This window comes from Cervus canadensis, chromosome 29, assembly GCF_019320065.1.
Source record: "Cervus canadensis isolate Bull #8, Minnesota chromosome 29, ASM1932006v1, whole genome shotgun sequence".
NCBI classification, from domain to species: domain Eukaryota; kingdom Metazoa; phylum Chordata; class Mammalia; order Artiodactyla; family Cervidae; genus Cervus; species Cervus canadensis.
Window position 1 is genome coordinate 4,266,715 of NC_057414.1, and position 20,841 is coordinate 4,287,555.

The 20,841-nt window shown below is 39.2% G+C and overlaps 1 protein-coding gene across 13 annotated transcripts in view; it reads left to right on the forward strand.

Annotated features, from left to right (window-relative positions):
- The window catches only part of DLG2 (discs large MAGUK scaffold protein 2), a 2,236,304-nt gene that overhangs the window by 304,439 nt on the left and 1,911,024 nt on the right, over window positions 1-20,841 (forward strand). The gene's annotated exons all lie outside the window — the stretch shown is intronic.

Below are 20,841 nucleotides of genomic sequence, written 5' to 3' on the forward strand. Positions count from 1 at the left end.
ATCTGGGAAAGATGTAAGCTCTGTAAGGACATCAATCATAAATCTCCATTTTCTCCGATTCCTGGGCACCCACAAGAATGTTTGTCACATAATAGGCTCAAGAAGTATATTTTAAACCAGAAGAAAGTCCCTGTACGCATCCTCTGGTTCCTAGCTTCAGTCTGGTCGTGAGACGCCTTGTGTATCCCAATCATGCTTCTCCTTTTCTGTTCTCTTAGTTGAGTCTCCCCACGATGTAGATACAGTGGAGAATAAATTAGTGTACCTTAGTTGATCAGAGTTGGCAAAGGAAGTCATGGATAATACCTTCTGAATCAACAAGAATGATATTCTATATTACTGGTACATTGGCTCTAGAAACAGAAATTTCAAAAGTCAAAGGTCTCACCACTAAGATCTTACTTCCTGTAATATGCTGATTAGGGGCTTCTCCCATAACTCAAGTGGTAAAGAATCTGCCTGTAATGCAAGAGACACAGGAGACTCAGGTTTGATCCCTGGCTTGGGAAGGTCCCCTGGAGAAGGATATGGCAACCCACTCATGTATTCTTGCCTGAAAAAATTTCATGGACAGAAGAGCCTGACAGGCTACAGTCCATAGGGTCACAAAGAGTTGGACATAACTGAGCACACATGCACACATATGTATTAGTGCATTTATTTTAAAAAAAGTTTTATTTAGATATCCATAGCCTTTCGTAATCTTTGACAATGGAAGAAAATGCAAAAGGAGCTATCTTCTCACCACTGCAGTCTACCAGTCTGAGGCAAAGGTTAAGAATAGTGGTTGAAATAATTACTTTTTATGGGTTCATTATTTAACTTAGTGTTCTGATGTTTTGGGGTTTTGTTTTAATAGAGTCAAATCAATCTCTTGAGTATTTTGACAATGTAAAGACAAAATCTGATAGCATGAGAATGAATATTTCAGAGCAAATAACCATTGGATTGGATATTTTAAAGACATCTTCTGACTATAATATGTCAGTGTTACTTTATTGCCAAGGAAGTGTTACCATCCCAGTAGAAGGCTCCACAAAGAAGGACATTGTATGCTGTCTAGCATAGTGCCTGGCACAGATGAATATTAAAGAAATATGATAGGGCATAGAACTTTTAACTTTATTTTTCTGTAGATCAACATGATCTTGGTATGAAGCCTTAAATCTCCCAAGAGGCAGAAAATATAATCTTAGTCAATTCTAGGTTTTCTCAAAAGCTTCCTGCTTTCTACTTAATCACTCCCCCACTTTTCCTGTACAGTCTGTTTTTTTCTCAGAGGGAACAATTCCCTGGGGGCACATTGTCCGCAGCTGCATCTTGGTGAGAGCAGAGACATTGTGTAATATTGTACGTCAGTGTGTGGAGGAGAGTGCCTCAGTGACTATTGCTGCACTGAATAATGTTGGTGAAAGAGACATGTAAGGAAGTGATACTGAGCAGGACCCTGTGGGGCTCCTGGGCACAAAACTCTACCTGTGTCCCTCATTTTTCACTTACAGGAAACAGGCTTAATTCTGCCTCCATGGTATTCTCTAAGAGGCAGGTTCAAACAGTTGTCAGTTAAGGAAGGGAGGAAATGTGAGACAGGGATGGAGCAATCAAGAGAAGCAACAGTGCAGCCTTGGGGCAAGGCCTTGGTTCTCCATCAAGGGATACAATGTCTTTGAGCTGTTTTGTAGACGCTGAAACCCCCACCAGGTGGGAGAAGTTAAAGTTAACAACGGTCCACTGTCCACAAGCAAGCAAACGCTAGACCAGTGGGAACCAGAAGGTTGATGTTGCTGACTTGTGCTTACCTCACTACCAACCAATCAGAATAATGTCCACGAGCTGATCACTCCCTCTTTGATCCATTCCTTTAAAACTTCTCAGTTGGTACCTGCTCCAGGTTGAGACACACAGTCTTGAGGGCACTAGCCTGCTGTGGCCCCCTTTGCCTGGCGAAACAATGAAGCTGTTCTCTACTTCACCCAAAACGCTGCGTGAGATTTAATTTGGTGTCAGGGTGCAGAGCCAAATTTGACTTCAGAGGCATCATGGTCATCAGTCAGCATCCCTTATGAGATAATTCCCAATGGAGCTTTTCCTTCCTAATCTTTGGTAGTCATCACTCCTTTAAGTTGACGTTTGTAGCTGAGATGCGTATTTCCAACTGGTCTCCAGCTTTAAGGTTCACTTTACCACCTGTTCTTCCTCTTCATTCCAACCGCAAAGAGTCTTCACTTAAAAAGAAAATCACCAGGAGTACATTTCATAGCTGCATGGGTGAAAACCAGCAAAGTGAACATTTGGCTGTTTTTTGCTCTTTGGGGGATCTTGTGAAGCTGCTCAGGATTTGCTCTCTGGATTTTCCTCTACTGTTGTTTCTGCTTTATTTTCCTGTGCCCTTTCAGGGCCAGGCAACTTCCTTACAGGCTTAGGGTCGGGAGAAGGATGCAAGTTGAAGTGATTCTAATAAAAGTTTTCTTTTTCTCTTTTACTCTTCTCTCAGTCTTTCACAGGAATTTTTTTTTTTTTTTTTGGTCAGAGAGAGGTGGAGTATGTATATGTAATTGAGAAGAAACAGATTCCATTTGACTGCATATTCTTACAAATACAGTCTTCTGCCTGCACTATGGCTTTGAATTTAAAAATAAAAATACGGTGTCTATGCTTTCTGTTCTTATGCCTCCTGGAAGTTCTGGAGACCTCTAATACAGCAACTGAAATGTGGGATGGTCAGGGTAAAAAGAATTGGTGAGGAATACCCATTATTAATAAGTCATTCTGTGCTTCTGCAACAGATGCAAAATCTTTCAGCAAAGATTTTCTTCATTGGTAGTAGCGCATATCCTAAAACTTGAATCTTAATGCCTGACTTGCTGCAGGAAAACTTGCTACCAAGAAAAAAGGACAGTAGATAGAAATTTCTTAATCAGGTTCTGAAAAATACGAAAAAATAAAGTGAAGCCTAAAAGTCTCAATGACGGTTCCCCCCCCACCTTGTTTTATTGGAATATAATTGACATACAGACTGTGTAAGTTTAATGTGTACAGCATAATGACTTCACCTACCTATACTGTGAAATGATTACCTCAATAAATTTGGTCAGCATCCAATACTTTATATGACCCTGCCCCCCCCCGCCCCCGCCGAAAAAGAAAAAAAGCAGTTCTTGTGATTAGAATTCTTAGACTGTATTCCCTTAACAACTTTCAGATGTAGCGTATAGCAGCATTACATTGTAGTCCTGTTGGAAATGCTCTCAAAAGGTGTCTTGGGAATAAGACAGATGATGGGAGATGGCTCGGCAAGGCAGGCCTTCCCTCTGCAGAAGGGCGCCCGGCAGTCACGGTCTGGGAGCAAGCACACGGGGCAGGGGTCCCCTCCGTTGTTCCTGAGACGCAGGTCTCCTCCTCCAGCTCCTCTCAGGCTGAGAGTCAAGGACACAGGCTTCCCGGAGGTCGCCTAAATTTTTGATTGGGTGATTTACATTAACTATTTTCCCCATCCTTTTAGTTCTTTGTGCATGTCCAGGATAAAGCCCACAAAATTAACCTGCCGGGGCAAAGCCTGCTAAATTAGACCACCAAAACATTCTTGTGAGGAAGGAGAATCAGGAAGTGAAAAGAACAAAGGATTGGCAACTAGCTGCCATTTTTGGAATCTTATTTATAAGCCAGCTATATACCTTTCTGTTCAACTATTCTAAGAATGTTGAGTATTCTCTTCTGTTCAACTGTATCTAAGAATGAATCAGGTCATAGAAAGGTCATAGAAAAGGTCATATCTTTCTTATAGTCGTCATGTTGTACATTACATCCCCGGTATTTATTTATCTTCTAACTGGAAATTTGTACCTTATGAAACCTTTGCTTTTAAAAGATAATTGTGAAAAATACTGCACATTTTGCCTTGCCATTTGACTCACTAGTTCTTTGATATTTTGGACTCTGTGTTATTCTCTCTCTACTTCAAAATTTTTGCTATATTAAGTCAGAAATGATGGGAAAAATAAGACTGGAATTTTGTAGCATGTGGTATGACTTTGTGTCATACTTAATATAATTTCAAGTGACTGACTTTCTACTGCTCTCTTTTCAGTGTACATGAAATCTAGAAACCTTCACAGAGGTGAGGGCTTTAGCATTTCTGGTGGAATATAAGACAGACTGTGTCAATCTCCTTTGTCATAACCTCGCAGGATCTTCTCACACAGAGTAAAGGTTACATTCCCTAAGAGTTGTGACACCAGTTACCTCTCAGATCTAAACCCTGCTCCTCACTCACTCCTGTCCCTCCTCCCTAGCCTCTTCACTCCTGCTCAGACACTTAGAGCTTTGAATTTTTCCACTTGCTTTGTCCTTAGGCTGAAATGTCATTTCTCCATATAGCTGCATGGGGAAGGGGAGTTGCCTCTTTCAAATCTTGAATGTCACCTTCTCCTTGATTCCCACCCCATTCTATTAAAAATACCCTTTTCACATGCCTAGAACCGCTGTATCATTCCTTGCTTTGTTTTTATTCATAGCACTTTTCATTATTCATCGGAGAGGCTTTATGTTGTTAAGAGCTAGCTACTGTGAGACCATTTCTGTTTGAATCCAAGTTCTACCACTTACTGGCTGTGCATTTTAAGGAAATTACTTAATCCCACTGTATCTCAGCTTCTTCCTCTAAAATGCAATTGTCATAAGAATTAAATTTTTGTTTTCCTTCACAATGAATTATTAGCTGCACAAGGGCAAGGATTTTTGTCTATTTGGTTTATTGCTTTTATTCTAGCTCCTAGAATATCTCTCGCATTTTATCAATTACTTGTTGAGAAGTTTAGCTTTATGATTTTGGCTTACAGCAAGTTTTCCTAAGAACAAGTATTCTAAAAGTTTGCTCCACCTTTTTAGCCAGGACCATTAGAATCTTCCATGACAGCTAGATGTATTTTTAAAACAAATGCATAGAGCAAGCTACAGTTGATAGAATGACTCACTCATCCATTAATTCTTTCATTTAAATATTTATTGTCTAAGCTACTGTTTTTTGTTAGACTCTGTGGTTGATACATTCACTGGGAGACTCTGAAATTTAAAAAAATATTTTTTTTTCCCATTGACCCTGACCTCAGGAGGCTTGTTTCTCAGTTGAGTGTCTGGGCTTTTAAGGATGATTCCATGGGGATGGTGACTGAAGCACTAAACTTATAGTCAAACATATTTAGGTTTGTAACTGAGAAGGGTTAATATTGACTCCATGCTGAATCTGTTTCTCTGGCTTTAACCCTAGTTTTGCTGCTTTTGTTATTATAAGCATACACAATGGCCTGCCCTGGAGAACCCTGCTCCCTTCTGCCTGACCCTTAAGCTAAAGTGCTTTTGTTTAGCTCACAGGGAAATAACCTGACCCTGCCCACCTGTGAAGAGCTGTGACATCCTTTAAGTTCCTTGCATAGGGAGTGGTGCAGCTTGTCAGCTTGGCTCAGAAATTCACATTGGGAGGGCCAGAATCAAGGATAGCTGTGACCTTCTTATTTATTGATATAGCAGGAGATATTCCATTTCACACCTCCTGTGAAATGGCTATAAGGAAATGAAACAAACATATCCCCCTGCCTGGGGCTTGCCGTTCTAGGAGATATTTGTCAGAATTAAATGGTCTTTTTACTCTGTTTTCCTCACCCCTTCCCATCTCTGACCCATAAAAGAACCTGGCATCCATGCCTCTGTGCTGTGTGCTTAGTCAGTCGTGTCCGACTCTTTGCAACCCCACGGACTGTAACCCCCCAGGCTCCTCTGTCCATGGGGATTCTCCAGGCAAGAATACTGAAGTGGGTTGCCATGCCTTCCTCCAGGGGATCTTCCCAACGCAGGGATTGAACCCTGGTATCCTGTATTGCAAGCAGATTCTTTACTGTCTAAGCCACCAGGGAAGGCCAAGAATATTGGAGTGGGTAACCTATCCCTTTTCCAGGGGATCATCTGAACCCAGGAATTGAACAGGAGTCTTCTGCATTGCAGGTGATTTCTTTACCAGCTGAGCCACCAGGGAAGCCCAACCAGGGCCCTACAAGATGGTTATTTTGAGACTTTAGTCTATCATCTTCTCGGTCAGACAGTTTTCCAAGTGAAATCATATTCCTTGCCTCAACACCTCATCTCTTGGATTTATTGGCCTGTTTTGCTGCGAGCAGAATGAGCTTGGACTAGGTAACAGGTTTTTATAGTTTACTCCTGACACTTAGAAGTTATATGACCTTGAATAAATTATTCAACCATTCTAAGTTGTAGGTTCCTAATAAGGCAGGGAAAATATTTGTACCTTCCCTAAGAGCTTTGAAGTTATTATATGAAATTATCCAGGTGATATGCTTATAGAGTGTCTGATACATAGTAGGAATTCAGTGATTTTTATCTGCTATTACTATGGCCTTGAAGGATGGATAGAGTTTGTAGAAATCAGCAAAAAGGGTGCTGAAGTAATAGGGGACCAGATTATATACAGTCTTGTAGGCTATTGGGAAGATTTACTCTGAGAGAAGTGAGAAACCATCAGAAGGTTTTGAACATATCAGTGACTTAATTTGACTTTCCCCAAAGTCATGCAGAATCTTATGTTTTTAGAAATTAGAAATATATTTTATTTTGACCTGGGTTGACTTGACTCATTGGTTTCCACAGGCTTCTTTCCTGTACCTCTATATTTAGTGTATCTTAAAGTGGATAGCAAGGAGTCACTGTTTTGGATCCTGTAAAGTCCCTGTAGTGTCCCAATGACTGATTTCTCCCTTGAAACAAAATCAGATGAGCCCCAAAGTAAAAGCTTTGACATAATTTTTATAGTATGTAGTTTTAAAAAGACCTAGAGGTCAAGGTTTTAGAGTTTTCTTGACTTGAGATAAAGTGACATTTACTCTTTGTGTTCAGCCTGGGATCATTTTAAATATAAGCTTCACCTACTAGTTCTTGAAATGTCATCTTGGGTGCCTAAGGGAGAGATCTCTCTTCTCACTTACTCAGCATGTATGTGATAAAATTCTACCTGTTTAACATAAAGTCTGATTTATAGAAGGTTTTGGAAATGTAGACCAATTTTTTTTTTTTAATGCTGCTGCCACCCCCATTAAAATATTTAACCTGTAATGTGTGTTGATGGGGCTTCCCCGGTGGCTCAGACAGTAAAGAATCCGCCTGTGATGCAGGAGACCTGGATTCGATCCCTGGGTTGGGAAGGTCCCCTGGAGAAGGGAATGGCTGCCCACTCCGGTATTCTTGCCTGGAGAATCCATGGACAGTTGAGCCTGGTGGGCTGCAGCCCACTGGGTCACAAAGGGTTGGACACGACTGAGCCATCAGGCACACGTGTTGGTATCACAAGTGGCAGCAAGTTGTAGCAGTGCTGTTCTGTGTTGAGTTGCTGAAGTTTTGAAACAAGATGGAAATTATTTACTCAGCCTTTATTTTAGGAATACAACAAAGATATTCCTTGTTTTAAACATTTTAAAATAAGCATATAATCCGTGGTTAGATTTTGTTGATTTCTTAGGTGATTTTTCCTGAGCCGTAAGTGACTTCTCTCTCTTCTGTTTTGTTCTATGCTGAGGCAGTATTGCTCTCTTACCTGCTAACACTGTTTTACTGATTTTAGCCCCCAGGTATGGTGAGTTTTCTATCTTTGATTCTTTTGTGAAAGAAGTGGACATAACATCCTCCCCACTTCTGCTTTAAGTGTTTATATATATTATTTTTTATACACTCTATTTTTTTTCCCACAGAGATTGTGTGACTGAGCTGAAGCCTGCAGTTCTAATTTGGTAATAGAAAGAAAGCATTTTTATATTACTGAACAATTACTAAACCATGTTGCAGTAACAGCCTTGGGCTGGGAAGGAGGCAGCTTGGCAAAACAGAAAAATTGAGCCATCTGAGAGCTCTGTTTAGATTTTGGTTTTGCTGTTTGTTGATTGTGTGGCTGTGGCCAAACTACTTAACCTCTGTGTAGGTCAATTCCTTTATTTGTAGAATGTTAAAATAATAATAATGCTAACCTCATAAGATTGTTGTGAAGTATGAATAATATATAAGGCATGTAAAGTACTTAGTACAATTCCTGAACCTAGTAAATACTCCATAAATAGTAGCTATTTTGATATGAGCTTATGGAAAGTCCTTTCACATCTCTGAATCTCATTTACTTCATCAGTAGATGGAGGAAACAGACGTCCCTGCATATTCAGTTCAGTCGCTCAGTCCTGTCTGACTCTTTGCAGCCCCATGAACTGCAGCACTCCAGACCTCCCTGTCCATCACCAACTCCCGGAGTTTACTCAAACTCATGTCCATTGAGTCGGTGATGCCATACAACCATCTCATCCTCTTTCATCCCCTTCTCCTCCTGCCTTATGTCTTTCCCAGCATCAGGGTCTTTTCCAATGAGTCAGTTCTCACATCAGGTGGCCAAAGTATTGGAGCTTCAGCTTCATCATCAGTCCTTCCAATGAATATTCAGGGTTGATTTCCTTTTGGGTCGACTGGTTTGATCTCCTTGCAGTCCAAGGGACTCTCAAGAGTCTTTCCCAACACCACTGTTCACAAACATCAATTCTTTGATACTCAGCTTTCTTTATGATCCAACTCTCATATCCATACCTGACTACTGGAAAAACCATAGCTTTGACTGTATGGACCTTTGTCACTAAAGAAATCTCTCCGCTTTTTAGTATGCTGTCTAAGTTGGTCATAGCTTTTCTTCCAAGGAGCAAGTGTCTTTTAATTTCATGGCTGCAGTCACCATCTGCAGTGATTTTGGAGCCCAAGAAAGTAAAATCTGTCACTGTTTCCATTGTTTCCCCATCTATTTGCCATGAAGTGCTGGGACCAGATGTCATGATCTTTGTTTTTTGAATGTTGAGTTTTAAGCCAGCTTTTCACTCTCCTCTTTCCCATCTAACCCTTGCGTATTGGGGAGAAGCAAATGAAAAGATATATATAAGAAAACTTTGAAAACTGAATTATATAAAACTGCATTATGTTAAAATGTGTGGTAAAAATAGGATTTTGTTTTTTTCTTTCATCATTCCTCTCTGGGGATTCAGATCAGATAACAGATGAGAAAGTATTTTACAAAGCAGAAGTATTATGTGAATATAAGATAATTTACTATATGTCTTGCAAATATCTTCTCATATGCCCATTGCTGTTACATGGAATTCTTTTCCTGGGTTTTTTGATGGGACTGAAGAGGAGAAAGAGAGTATTAGTGATTCCTGTTAAAATATGCATACTTGCTGAAAGACAATTAATACAATACCTCTGTTAGGCTCTTGCATGAGCTTGTCAGAGCTCCATATTGACATTTAAATAAGAGCAGAGGTATTTGTTTTGTTTTGTTCATTTATCTCGTAGAGACAACGGAAAAAGAGTAATTATTCGGGGTGGGGAACCTGGTGGAGAGGGGATAAATGATGATGAATGGGAATTAATGATGAATGGGAGAGATGTAGAGTGGAGAAAAGAGGCAGAATTAGAGAGAGGGAACCTTGAAGGTTGACACATAAGCTTTAAACTACTAGTTGATCTTCTTGTTACACCACCTTGGCAAGAGGTACAGAAATTAGCACTTGTAAGGAATAATGAAACTGTCCTCCTTCCTATTCCCCATCCCTTTCTCCCCATGCCCCTCTTCCTTCCCTTCCCTATCACTTACAGAGTATCTGCTGTGGGTAGTGTCTTTAAGCTGCCACTTGCCTTTGCACACAACTGGTTTATAAAAGTGAACCTCAGGAACAGCTTCTTTATAGCCTCAGTTCTACCCACTTCCCTTTGCTTATACCTTTCACTTGATTGTTTCTTCCAGTCTCCTAGTTCCTGACCTGAAGACTAGTTATTCTCTTCTCCTTGGGCTTGATCTCTTTCTTTGGTAGTTGTGGCCGTGCATACGTGCTCAGTCGTGTCTGACTCTTCGCGATCTGACTCTACCCTGGAGCCTGCCAGGCTTCTTCTGTCCATGGAATTTTCCAGACAAGAATACTGGAGTGGGTTGCCGTTTCCTACTCCTGGGAATCTTCCCCACCCAGAGATCTAACCTGCGTCTCCTACACTGGCAGGAGGATTCTTTACCACTGTGCCACTTGGGAAGCCCTGTTTTTTCTTTATATCAGTTATAAAGATGAGGAAGACCAGGCTCCTTATTTGATCTTACACTTTAGTAGGAGTAGCAGTGTCTCATATGTGTAGACCATTACATGTTTGAAGATATCACTTATCTTAGTTGATTCTCATAATGGCTTAGTGAGCCAGGTAAAGTGATATCACCGTCCATATTATAAATGAGGAAGCTGTGCATAGGCAACTTGTTCAGGATCATGTTATTAGAAAGTGAGGTAGTTAGGAGTCTGACTTCAAGGCAGGGATTTCGCCATGACACTATAGGAGGAAAAAAGCAGTTTTCACTAGGATATTGGTGATGGTTTCATGGCTAGGTAGCTTTAGCACTGGTCTTTATGTTATGCTTAAGGGTTTGGTTGAAGTGACAAGTATTCCAGATATAGAAAACTGATCAAAAACTTGGAAGAGTAATAAAACTTTTTGCCTATAATTCAAGTCCAGACTAGGCACTTCTAATGTATTATTTTCTAATCTTTATAACAATCCAGCAAGGTAAGCATTTTATTGATTGCTCATCTTGTTTTAAATAGAATTTGAGGTGGTGGGTCGATATTATTATTTCTAATTTGCAGAAGATGAAACTAAGCCCCAGAAAAGCTAAATAACTTGATTAGCATCAGCTGTGGTGTCTGAGGAGTAACAAACACGTGCCTGACGTCCCGTGTCCCTTCCTAGAGGAGAGCAGAGGGCTCAATGGATAGTGAGCAGTCAGGTTCAGCAGACAGGGGAGGCGAGAGGAAGACTGATGGGTGATTTGAGCTGATTGAAATCTTTAATTAAACAGAGTCTAGAGACTCTTCTTTAGACAGTTGTGAGCCATAGAAAGTTTTTGTGTAAGGAAGTAGCATTATCAGCTATGCTGAGGACGGTTAAACTGGCAACATCACACATGGTGGATTGGAGAAGGGAGAAACTGGTGACAGGGAGACCAATTAGGTGGCTACTGCACTAGAAAATATTCAACTGAATACCTGGAGAATTATGCATTTCCCTTCTTAAGGATACTGAATTTTTCTTTACAAGCATCATTTCTCCTGGGTAATAACTTGACTTGTAAAGGACAAAATTATGTCAAATTTAGAAAATGCAGTCAAACTAACTTGTAATAGAAAGGACAAGCTGAGTGGCAAAATTAATCACCTAGGGAAACCTGTGAGTAACTTACGGAGCTGGTGGTTACTTTGCGGAGGTTGAATGTTAGCTCAGTTTTTATCTCTGCATAATTTAAAGTGATAATTTTCTTTGGAGGATTCTAGCTAATCTTCCAATAATCTGATCCAGAACAGCAAAAGTAATTCAGTTTTCTACCTAATATTGCTCAAATATAGTGAAAGTGGATCATATTCATACTTACTAGAATCACTGGACCTTAAATGATATATTATTGAGATAGTGTGTGGATATTTAACTATAAAATTCCACTAGTTTTAGTCACTTTGAAATATAAGTTTGATCTTTCTCTCTATTCACAATGCCACTGATCCAATTCAGTGTTTCATAGAATCTTGCTAAGAGATTTCACAACAGGCTTCAAATTGATCCTCATAATTTAGTCTTTCCTTTTGTAGCTCAACCCCCATAATCCAACAGTTTAAAAACTACCTATTGATCCTTATTGATTACTGGCTGTTGTTTCATTTCCTTAACATAGCATTTACCTTGGTATAGCCTTAATAGTCTGGCCCGAACTCAAGTTAAGCCTAACTTAAGCCTTGTTCTTGTTATTTCTTCTGTGTGGAATATTCATCCCTTTGTTTTTAATCTGGAAATTTCCTACTTTAATCTTTTAAAGGCTTAGTCGTCTATCACCAGTCTTCTAATGACCTCAACAAGAACAGATTCTTCTCTGCTGTGTGCTGCCCAAGGCCTCTGTTAGAGCGTTCACTGTATTTTATTAGAACTAGTTGCTCAGGTGCTTCACCTGTTAGATTTTGAGCGGCCTGATAGCAAGTATTAAATTTCTCCATGGTGCTTCCCTGCGGCCTCAGTTGGTAAAGAATCCGCCTGCAATGCAGAAGCCCTCGGTTTGCCCCGTAAGTGAGGAGGAACCCCTGGAGAAGGAAATAGCAACCCACTCCAGTATTCTTGCCTGGGAAATCCCATGGACAGAGGAGCCTGGTGGGCTGCAGTCCATGGGGTCACAAGAGTTGGACACAACTTAGCAACTAAACCACCGTACAACTAACTATACTGTTTTTGTTTTTTTACAGATTGTTAGGCAATATGTATTCAATAAATGTTTATTGAGTGGGTGATTGACTATATTTTCCTTGATGTATGAGAAAAATGTGATTTTTTTTTGTCTATATATAATATAGATAGTAAGGTACTATTACTATACATTCCTGCATATATTACTATGTATATGTACATTACTATATGTATGTATGTCATACTAGAAGCATGTTTTGGAATTTCTTGGTTGATTCAGGGAAAAGATGCTAGTCCTAGGTAAGGAAGTTATTAAAAGTATAAAAATGAGTCATGGTGGTTAACAGCTTACTGTGTCCTTTAACATAATTATTGTGTGGCAGCATATAAGACAGTTATGGGCTTAAAATGATGTCGTGTAGTTCTGCATCTTTCCCTATGCATGAACCTTTTAGCAGATTATGTTGCTATCAGAGTCAGTGATGTTACTGGGTCATTAGCAGTCTTGGAGAGAGTGGTTAGGTTGGAGGGACTATTCTTTTTCCTGCTACAGACTTGATTTGGGTTGATAGCTCACCTCTTTTAATAACTTGTTCTCTTTAAAAATTCATTTTTTGCCATTTTTGCAATTATGCAGTTTTACAATGACAATGCTTATTCAACAGGCAGAGTATCTTGACAAAAAAGATATAGATGTCTTCACATTCTCTCAAATTTTGCTCCCATAGAGAAAGGAGCTTACCGTATATGTAAGGGGTCAATCCAGTGCTAAGATATTATGATCAGGGAATGAGATTTGTTCATGTGGTAGAACTATTAATAATTTGATAATAGAAATGTAACTGTGGAGAACATTTCAAATATTGGTACTTGACAAGCTTGATGTTGTATACAGGTGTATAACATGAGGTGTAACCTATATAACATTAGGTCCAAGGAAGTCTATCTGCCTAATACTTTGTCCATGGAGAGTTTATGTGGAAACCACAGGATTTGTTATTTTTATCAAGAAGTATAGTATTGCTTTGAATCAGCTTAGTATTTTTCCTCTTAGGGAGTTTAGAACTTTCCACATTGTATTATAGTTATTTGGGAGCAGAGTAGAAGTCCCTTACAATATTATGGACTCCGTGTATATGGCTTATATCCCTGTATTAGTACTAGTTCACATCCCTGCATAGAATAGCCATTTAGTAAATGTTCATGCAATATATAAATTGATTATGTTATTGTCTTATCTAAAAGCCCTATAGTTTTAAAGCTATATAAAAATATGAAACTGGGCAGTAGCATGCACCCTAAGTCACTTCGGTCGTGTCTGACTCTTTGCGACCCTATGGACTGTAGCCAGCCAGGCTTCTCTGTCCATTGGATTCTCCAGTCAGGAATACTGCAGTGGGTTGCCCTGCCCTCCTTCAGGAGATCTTCCCGACCCAGGGTTCAAACCCATGATTCTTGTGTCTCCAGAATTGGCAGGCATGTTCTTTACCACTAGTGCCTCCTGGGAAGCCTCAGTTGAGAGTGTTCCAGAAATTTTCTGATATATGATTATCCAACTTGTAACACTGGATCGAGAACGGATTCTAAGGTGTCTTGGGGATTACAAAATCTATATGAATGCACTATTAAACATTTTATGAAATTTTATATATTTTCCTGTTCTCAGCTATTTCATTATTAGTAATTATATATGACATAATTGTATGTATGCAGCTGTGATTTAAAGTAAATAACACAAGACCATGGCTTAACATATGAATAACCCCTTGTTACTTATCTAAAGAAGGAAAGTTGTTTTATTTTTAATCTGTCATGGCCATGTTGTACAATGTGATGAAAAATGAATCAATATAATACCAGGTATCATTCCAGCAGGAAAACATAAGTTCTCTAGTACAGAATCTACAAGAGTAAGTGAGTCATAAACTCCAAACCATTAATGCCTCAAGTCATTGGCTACACTGATTCTTAAAGTGTATAACACAGAATATTCAGGAGATTTCTTTATAGTACTGTGGTAGTTTTATGTGCCAGTTTATCTAAGCTGTAGCACCAGGTTATTTAATAAACACTAATCTAGATGTTGCTGTGAAGGTATTTTGTACATGTGGTTAACATAAAACTGGTTGACTTTAAGTAAAGGAGATTACTCTTGATAATGGGTGTAAGGCTCATGAAATTAATAGCTGAAGGCCTTAAAAGCAAAACTGAGATTTTTCAGAGAAAGAATCCTGCCTCATGGTTGCAATTCCGATCCTTGAGTTTCTAGCCTGATGGTCTGCCCTGTATATTTCAAACTTGCCAGTCTCTAGGATTCCAAGAGTCAACTCCTTAAAATGAATCTCTCTTTGTATCTCTGTCTTTCTCTCCTATTCTGTTACTGTGGAGAACCCTAACTGATAGAAGTACTAACACATTTAATAAAGGATTTGTCACTTTGTTTTTTTTTTCTTTTTCCATTTTTTTTTTTTTGTCGCTGTCTTGTTTAACTCTTTTGCAACTCCATGGACTGTAGTCCGCCAGGCTTCTCTGTCCATGGAGTTTTCCAGGCAAGACTATCGGAGTGGGTTACCATTTCCTCCTCTGGGGGATCTTCCCCACCCAGGGAAGGAGCCCACATTTCCTGCATTGGCAGATGGATTCTTTAGCACTGAGCCACCTGTGATGCCCAGTTAATTCTTAGGTAGCACTTATTATATTCTAGGCATTTATCTAAGCACTTTACATATATTAAGTCATTTAATTCTCATAGCAGTCATACAAGATGGGTATTATTACTCTAATTTCACAGAAGAATAAATTAAGGTGCAAAAAGTTTAAATGATTGGACCAAGGTCACACAGCTAATATGTAGAGGCATTTTCTGAGGCATTCTGAGGCAGTCTAAAGCAGAGAGTTTAGGTGGAGCAGATCCAAGCTGAAGATTACAAGGAAGAAGTTGAAAGCCAGGAGGCTGAGCAACACAATGCAAATAAAGTTTCAGCAAAGAAATAGTGGGCTTGTAATTGAAAAGATTCAAGTGAGAACTAGAATGAACTAGAATAAAGTGCCTGGGACACTTGAACAGGCCAGTAGCTGTAGGGTTGGAACATCAGGCTACCTTGAAAGTGTAGGATTGAGATGTAGAGTTTACTGTTTCCATTATGGGACTGTTGTAGTTGTTAGAGAGTTCTCCCGTGATGGAATAAAAAGCATACATTCTTAACATTCTACCATTACTTGTAATTCTGCAACACAGAGCAAACACACATTCTTTGCCATCAATTTGAAAACTATCACTTATCCCCTTATTCTACTCTCAACCTTTCCTACTAAGTATTTTATCTGATACAGGTTGAGAGACATTAGCAGTCCCAACTATGTGCTATTGTAAACATTAAGAGTGTGAGAATAGGTTGATAAACAGTGAAGTATCTACCCATGCTGTAATGATGCTGATTGAAATAAAATTATTTGGATGGGGCTTTCTGAAAAAAGGGATGGTAACAACTTAGCCACATTTAGTTATAGCCCTAGAATAAACTATACAGCTTTTGGAAGCCCTATCTAGATGGGACTTCCCAGGTGGCTCGCTGGTATAAACTTGCCTGCCATGCAAGAGACACTAAGAGATGCAGGTTTGATCCCTGGGTTGGGAAGATCCCTGGAGTGGGAAATGGCAATCTGCTCTAGTATTCTTGCCTGGGAAATTTGTGAACAGAGGAACCTTGAAGGGCTATAGTCCTTGAAGTTGCAGCGTCAGACTTGACTGTGCAACTTCGCACGTACACATGCATACAGCTTTACTCATGAGGAACATGTCAGTAAAAACTGAAAAAGTGCTTTGAGGAGCCAGAGCCAATTCTACCCTCTCTTGGAAATTTGTTGGGATTAAGTTAAATGATGGAAATAAAGTGCTTAGCATACTGCTTATCAGTAAATACCTCCCCCCAAATGAAAATTATTAACCATAGGGAGGAATTTCTATTGGCAGACACACTCTTGATCCTGAGAAGTGAATTCTCACATTTTCATTGTTTGATAGTAAGAGAAGGCAGGGAAAGACAAATCCAAAGCAAAAAACAAACATAAAAGCATAGAATGTGCCATCATCTGAGACTATGGTGCATGGGGTTAGCTGTCTGCAGCAATTATTCTCCTAGAGTAGAGAAATAGAGAATGTTTGAAATAGTTTAAATCGTTTTAAGTGTGATTTCTTTAAAAAGAAAGGAACAAACATTTTAGAAAGGCTTCTATGCAAAAGAAACTGAAATTTTTATTTTAAAGGATTAAACTCAAAGATACCTGGGAAACTCTGTAAAATGATTATTCCACATGGTTTTAGATAGCTTAATGTTTGTTTGGCTTGGATTGTTTTGGTGTTACTGTGTCAGATTTTTTGACAACAACATGAGCATCTTGTATGGGGAAATGAGTGAGAGTATATCCTTGCCCTAAAGTAGGTAATTATCTAGAAGGAAGACAGATATGCACTCAAGTAGCTTAATATCAAGTGCTAAAATAGAGATGGATGCAGAACTTTATGGGAACACAGAGCAGGCTTATTAAATATGAATTATGTAACTGCTGCCAAAGAAATCCTGAAAAAAATGTTACTACCTAGAACTGAAAGTTCTTGCTCTCTAGAACTTGTAGTGCAACATCAAATGGCTTTATTTTCTAACATATTGCTGGGACTATGATAGAAATGACTCTCTATTGAGACAAATAGTTTTTCATCACAGTTGATTGGTTCTGAGTAACAGAAAGCAAAGTGGGCATAAGAAACACTTAAGCAATCATTTCTTCACTCTTTCAGCACATGTTTATTGAGTGTCTAGAGTTCTCACTTTGTGCCCCATATTAAGGATACAAGATGGATGGGACTCCAGTGTTTGTAGTGGGAACTAGAGTGCTGCTTATGGAAGGAGTACTGACATGGGGCCAAAAGGATCGTGCAGGAATTCTGCTTCCTCTACTTACAGCAATGTGATTTTGAACCTCCTCCTCTTAACCTGTACAATGAGAATAAAAATATTTGCCATCATAATTATTTTAAAGGTGGAGCTATAGAAGTAAAATACCAAATTTATTTTGATTTTGGCACATAGTACATGCTCCATAAAGGGGACCTATGTGCATGACACTGTTTGTCTTTAAGAAGGTTATAGTCCAGTGGGGCATGCATCAGTGCAGTCTAACATGGTATGATGTCCTATAATTGTTGTTTAGTTGCTAAGTCATGTCTGACTCTTTGCCACCCCATGGACTGTAGTCTACTAGGCTCCTGGGGTTTTCCAGGTAAGAATACTGGAGTGGGTTGCTGTTTCCTTCTCCAGGGGACCTTCCTGACCCAGGGTTTGAATCTGCATCTGCTGCCTTGGCAGGCAGGTTCTTAGGGAGTGCTTCATTTGCTATCTAGAAAAAAGAGGCCTTCATAGAGCAGGCAACTTGAGAAAAATCTTGAAGGTTGCAATGGCAGTAAACAGAGTGGGTGGAATTTCTAGTAGATAGAGCACTATTTCCAAAGATATTGCATTTGAAAGAGAAAGCACATCTTTTTTTCCCCTTATGGCTGTTTTTCAGTCGCTAAGTCTTGTCTGATTCTTTCTGACCCCCTGCAGCACGCCAGGTTTCCCTGTCCTTCACTATCTCCCAGAGTTTGCTCAAACTGATGTCCATTAAACTGGTGCTGGTATCCAACTGTCTCATCCTCTGTCGCCCACTTCTCCTTTTGCCTTCAATCTTTCCTAACATCAGGGTTTTGTCCAGTAAGCTGGCTCTTTGCATCAGGTGGCCAAAGTATTGGAGCTGCAGCTTCAGCATCCCTCAGCATCCCTTCTAATGAATATTTGGGGTTGATTTCCTTTAGTATTGACGCATTTGATCTCCTTGCAGTCCAAGGGAGTGTCAAGTCTTCTCCAGCACCACAATTCAAAAGCATCAATTCTTTGGCACTCAGCCTTCTTTATGGTCCGACTCTCACATCCATATATGACTACTGGAAAACCATAGCTTTGACTGTGCAGACCTTCATTCACAAAGTGATGTCTCTGCTTTTTAATACACTCTAAATTTGTCATAGCTTTCCTTCTGCATAGCTTGAGCACAGAGTATCTGTCTGTCTGATGGAGTGGGGATAGAACCAGATTGTTAAGAACCTTACATGATTTCTATGGATTTAGGTAGTGGGAAGCAATGGAAAAATTTTAAGCACAAAAATAGTGCAGTTCAATTATAATAGCATGTGGACTATTAGGAACCTACATCCATGAGGCCTGAAACAACAGTAACAACAAACCCCAAAAAAGTAACTTCCCTTGTGAGAAATCCCAGTTGCAAATCTGATTTTGAAGGGGCATTCTCTCTAGTACCTTGTAGTCTTAGAAGGAGTCTCTCTGTTGGAGGCCTTGAGAGATTTCGTGTGGATATAGTACTGTAATCTTGGCTTGGCTTTGGTCTTTTTAGCTAAAATGGTATCCTGTCCATATTAATGGCCATCAATAGTGCTTATCTATGGGTTTGGTGAATATAGTGTAGCAAAGCTGAGTATTAATCACTTTCAAACAAAAATATACCTGATGTTGAAAAGTAGCTGGCATCTTAAATGTCTATTCTATTGATTAACTACCTGTTGTGGTAGCTTTCGTATCGTTGAACTTCCTTTAATAGGAGAGACTCATGAAGGATAAGAACAGGCAAATAGACGCTTTGTTCCTAGGTGGGCTTTGGGCCCCCCAGCTTCAGTTATGTCTCCTACTAAAGCAGGAAGTACTGTGTAGAGTTTGGAGGTCGTCTCTCTTACTTATAACTAGGCCTAAGGCCTACATGGAAAACTGGCTGAACTCCCTTTTTGGTATATTTGGTTAAGGCCTTCATCTTCATCTCAGACCTTGAGATGTTACTATTTTATGATGAGAAGAGGCAATTTTAGATAAACCCATGGAAAAAAATTTCCAAAGAATAAGAAAATATGTCTCCATGAGACCTAGAACATCAAGCTTGAATTGGATATTTATACCTCCTGAGAGTTTCTCCTGAGATTTATCTCTGGTTTCTGCTTGATTTCCAAGGGCCAAGGGATAGGAAGGTGACATTCTTTTCAAGAAAGTGGACATTACAAGCTTTTTTTTTTTTTAAACTCTACCTGATGCATGAAATGAGAGACTCTACCTGCAGTGCATTTCCCAAAGAGAAAACCTCAAGAGAGACTTTAAATAAAAAGACACCATTTGGATCCAACAGCTTTTAATCCCTTTCATCTATACCTTACCTGTTTCCTCTGCCCCCCCTGACAATGTGGAGTGGGGTGGACTGTCTAGAGTGGAGACATTTCTGTGTCTGAGGAAGGCCTGATCCTCAAGAACTTCTGCCTTTTTTGTTAACTCAAACATTTTATGGGTTTCATAAATTCAGACTTTTGGATACAACACAATTGCCTATTATAGAAGAATTTTAGGGAGAAGGGAACATTGATCTTTTTTTTTTTTTTAATTAGTTGGAGGCTAATTGCTTTACAACATTTCAGTGGGTTTTGTCATACATTGATATGAATCAGCCATAGATTTACACATATTCCCCATCCCGATCCCCCCTCCCACCTCCCTCTCCACCCGATTCCTCTGGGTCTTCCCAGATGATCTGTTTCCAGATCCCAGGTGATCTGTTTCCAGATCCTCTGGGTCTTCCCAGATGATCTGTTTCCAGATCCCAGGTGATCTGTTTCACCGTAGATAATATACATGCTGATCTTTTAATTATTTTCTCTTAAAGGTTCTGAGAACTATTAGCTGGCACATTCCTATAAACATTAAACATATACAACTGGGTAACTACTTATCTTAGTCAGTTCTATAAAGGTATATTGAAATTCATTGTGGCAAACCAAGATCCTCAGGGGTTTGCATTCTCACAGCAAAGTCACATAGCCTAAGAAATAACATTCCATTTCCTTGAATTTTGTCCTTTAAGCAGAATACTTTTAATAGGTATGATATTTTGGGTTGAATATTTTTCAAAAATCTATTTGAGATTGTACCTCGACCATTTCTTGTTCACTGATCCCTGTTACTTAAATCTTACTTACACAAATAATAGGAAATACAAAATTATATTTTTTCAGTTTCAGTTTGAAAGGGATAAAGAATGGTAAATGATAAATGAGATAAATGATAAAGAGAGGGACATATTAAATCAGTGAATCAAAATCAACTGTATCTAGTATTCTTATAGCAAGAAAAGATTTTCAGAAAATTTGTTTGCTGTGGAAGAAAGTGGTGGAAGACCACAAAGTATGTCTTACTCTAAATTTGGTCTTTGAGACCTAATTTTTTAAAAGGAGGAAGACACTCCTTTGTTAATGTGAGGCAGAAGAAACCGTCTCTCAAACTGTTTATAAGACCACCACAGTCAGTTCCTGGGTCCTCAGAGTAAAAAGACATGTAAGAGCCCTTCTACAGAACCAGCTATTCAAAACCTCATTTATATCTTGACTTAATAATATATTGTCTAGTGGCCTCTAGTATATTTCTTAATCTCTCCAAACCTCAATGTCCTCGTTTGTTTAAT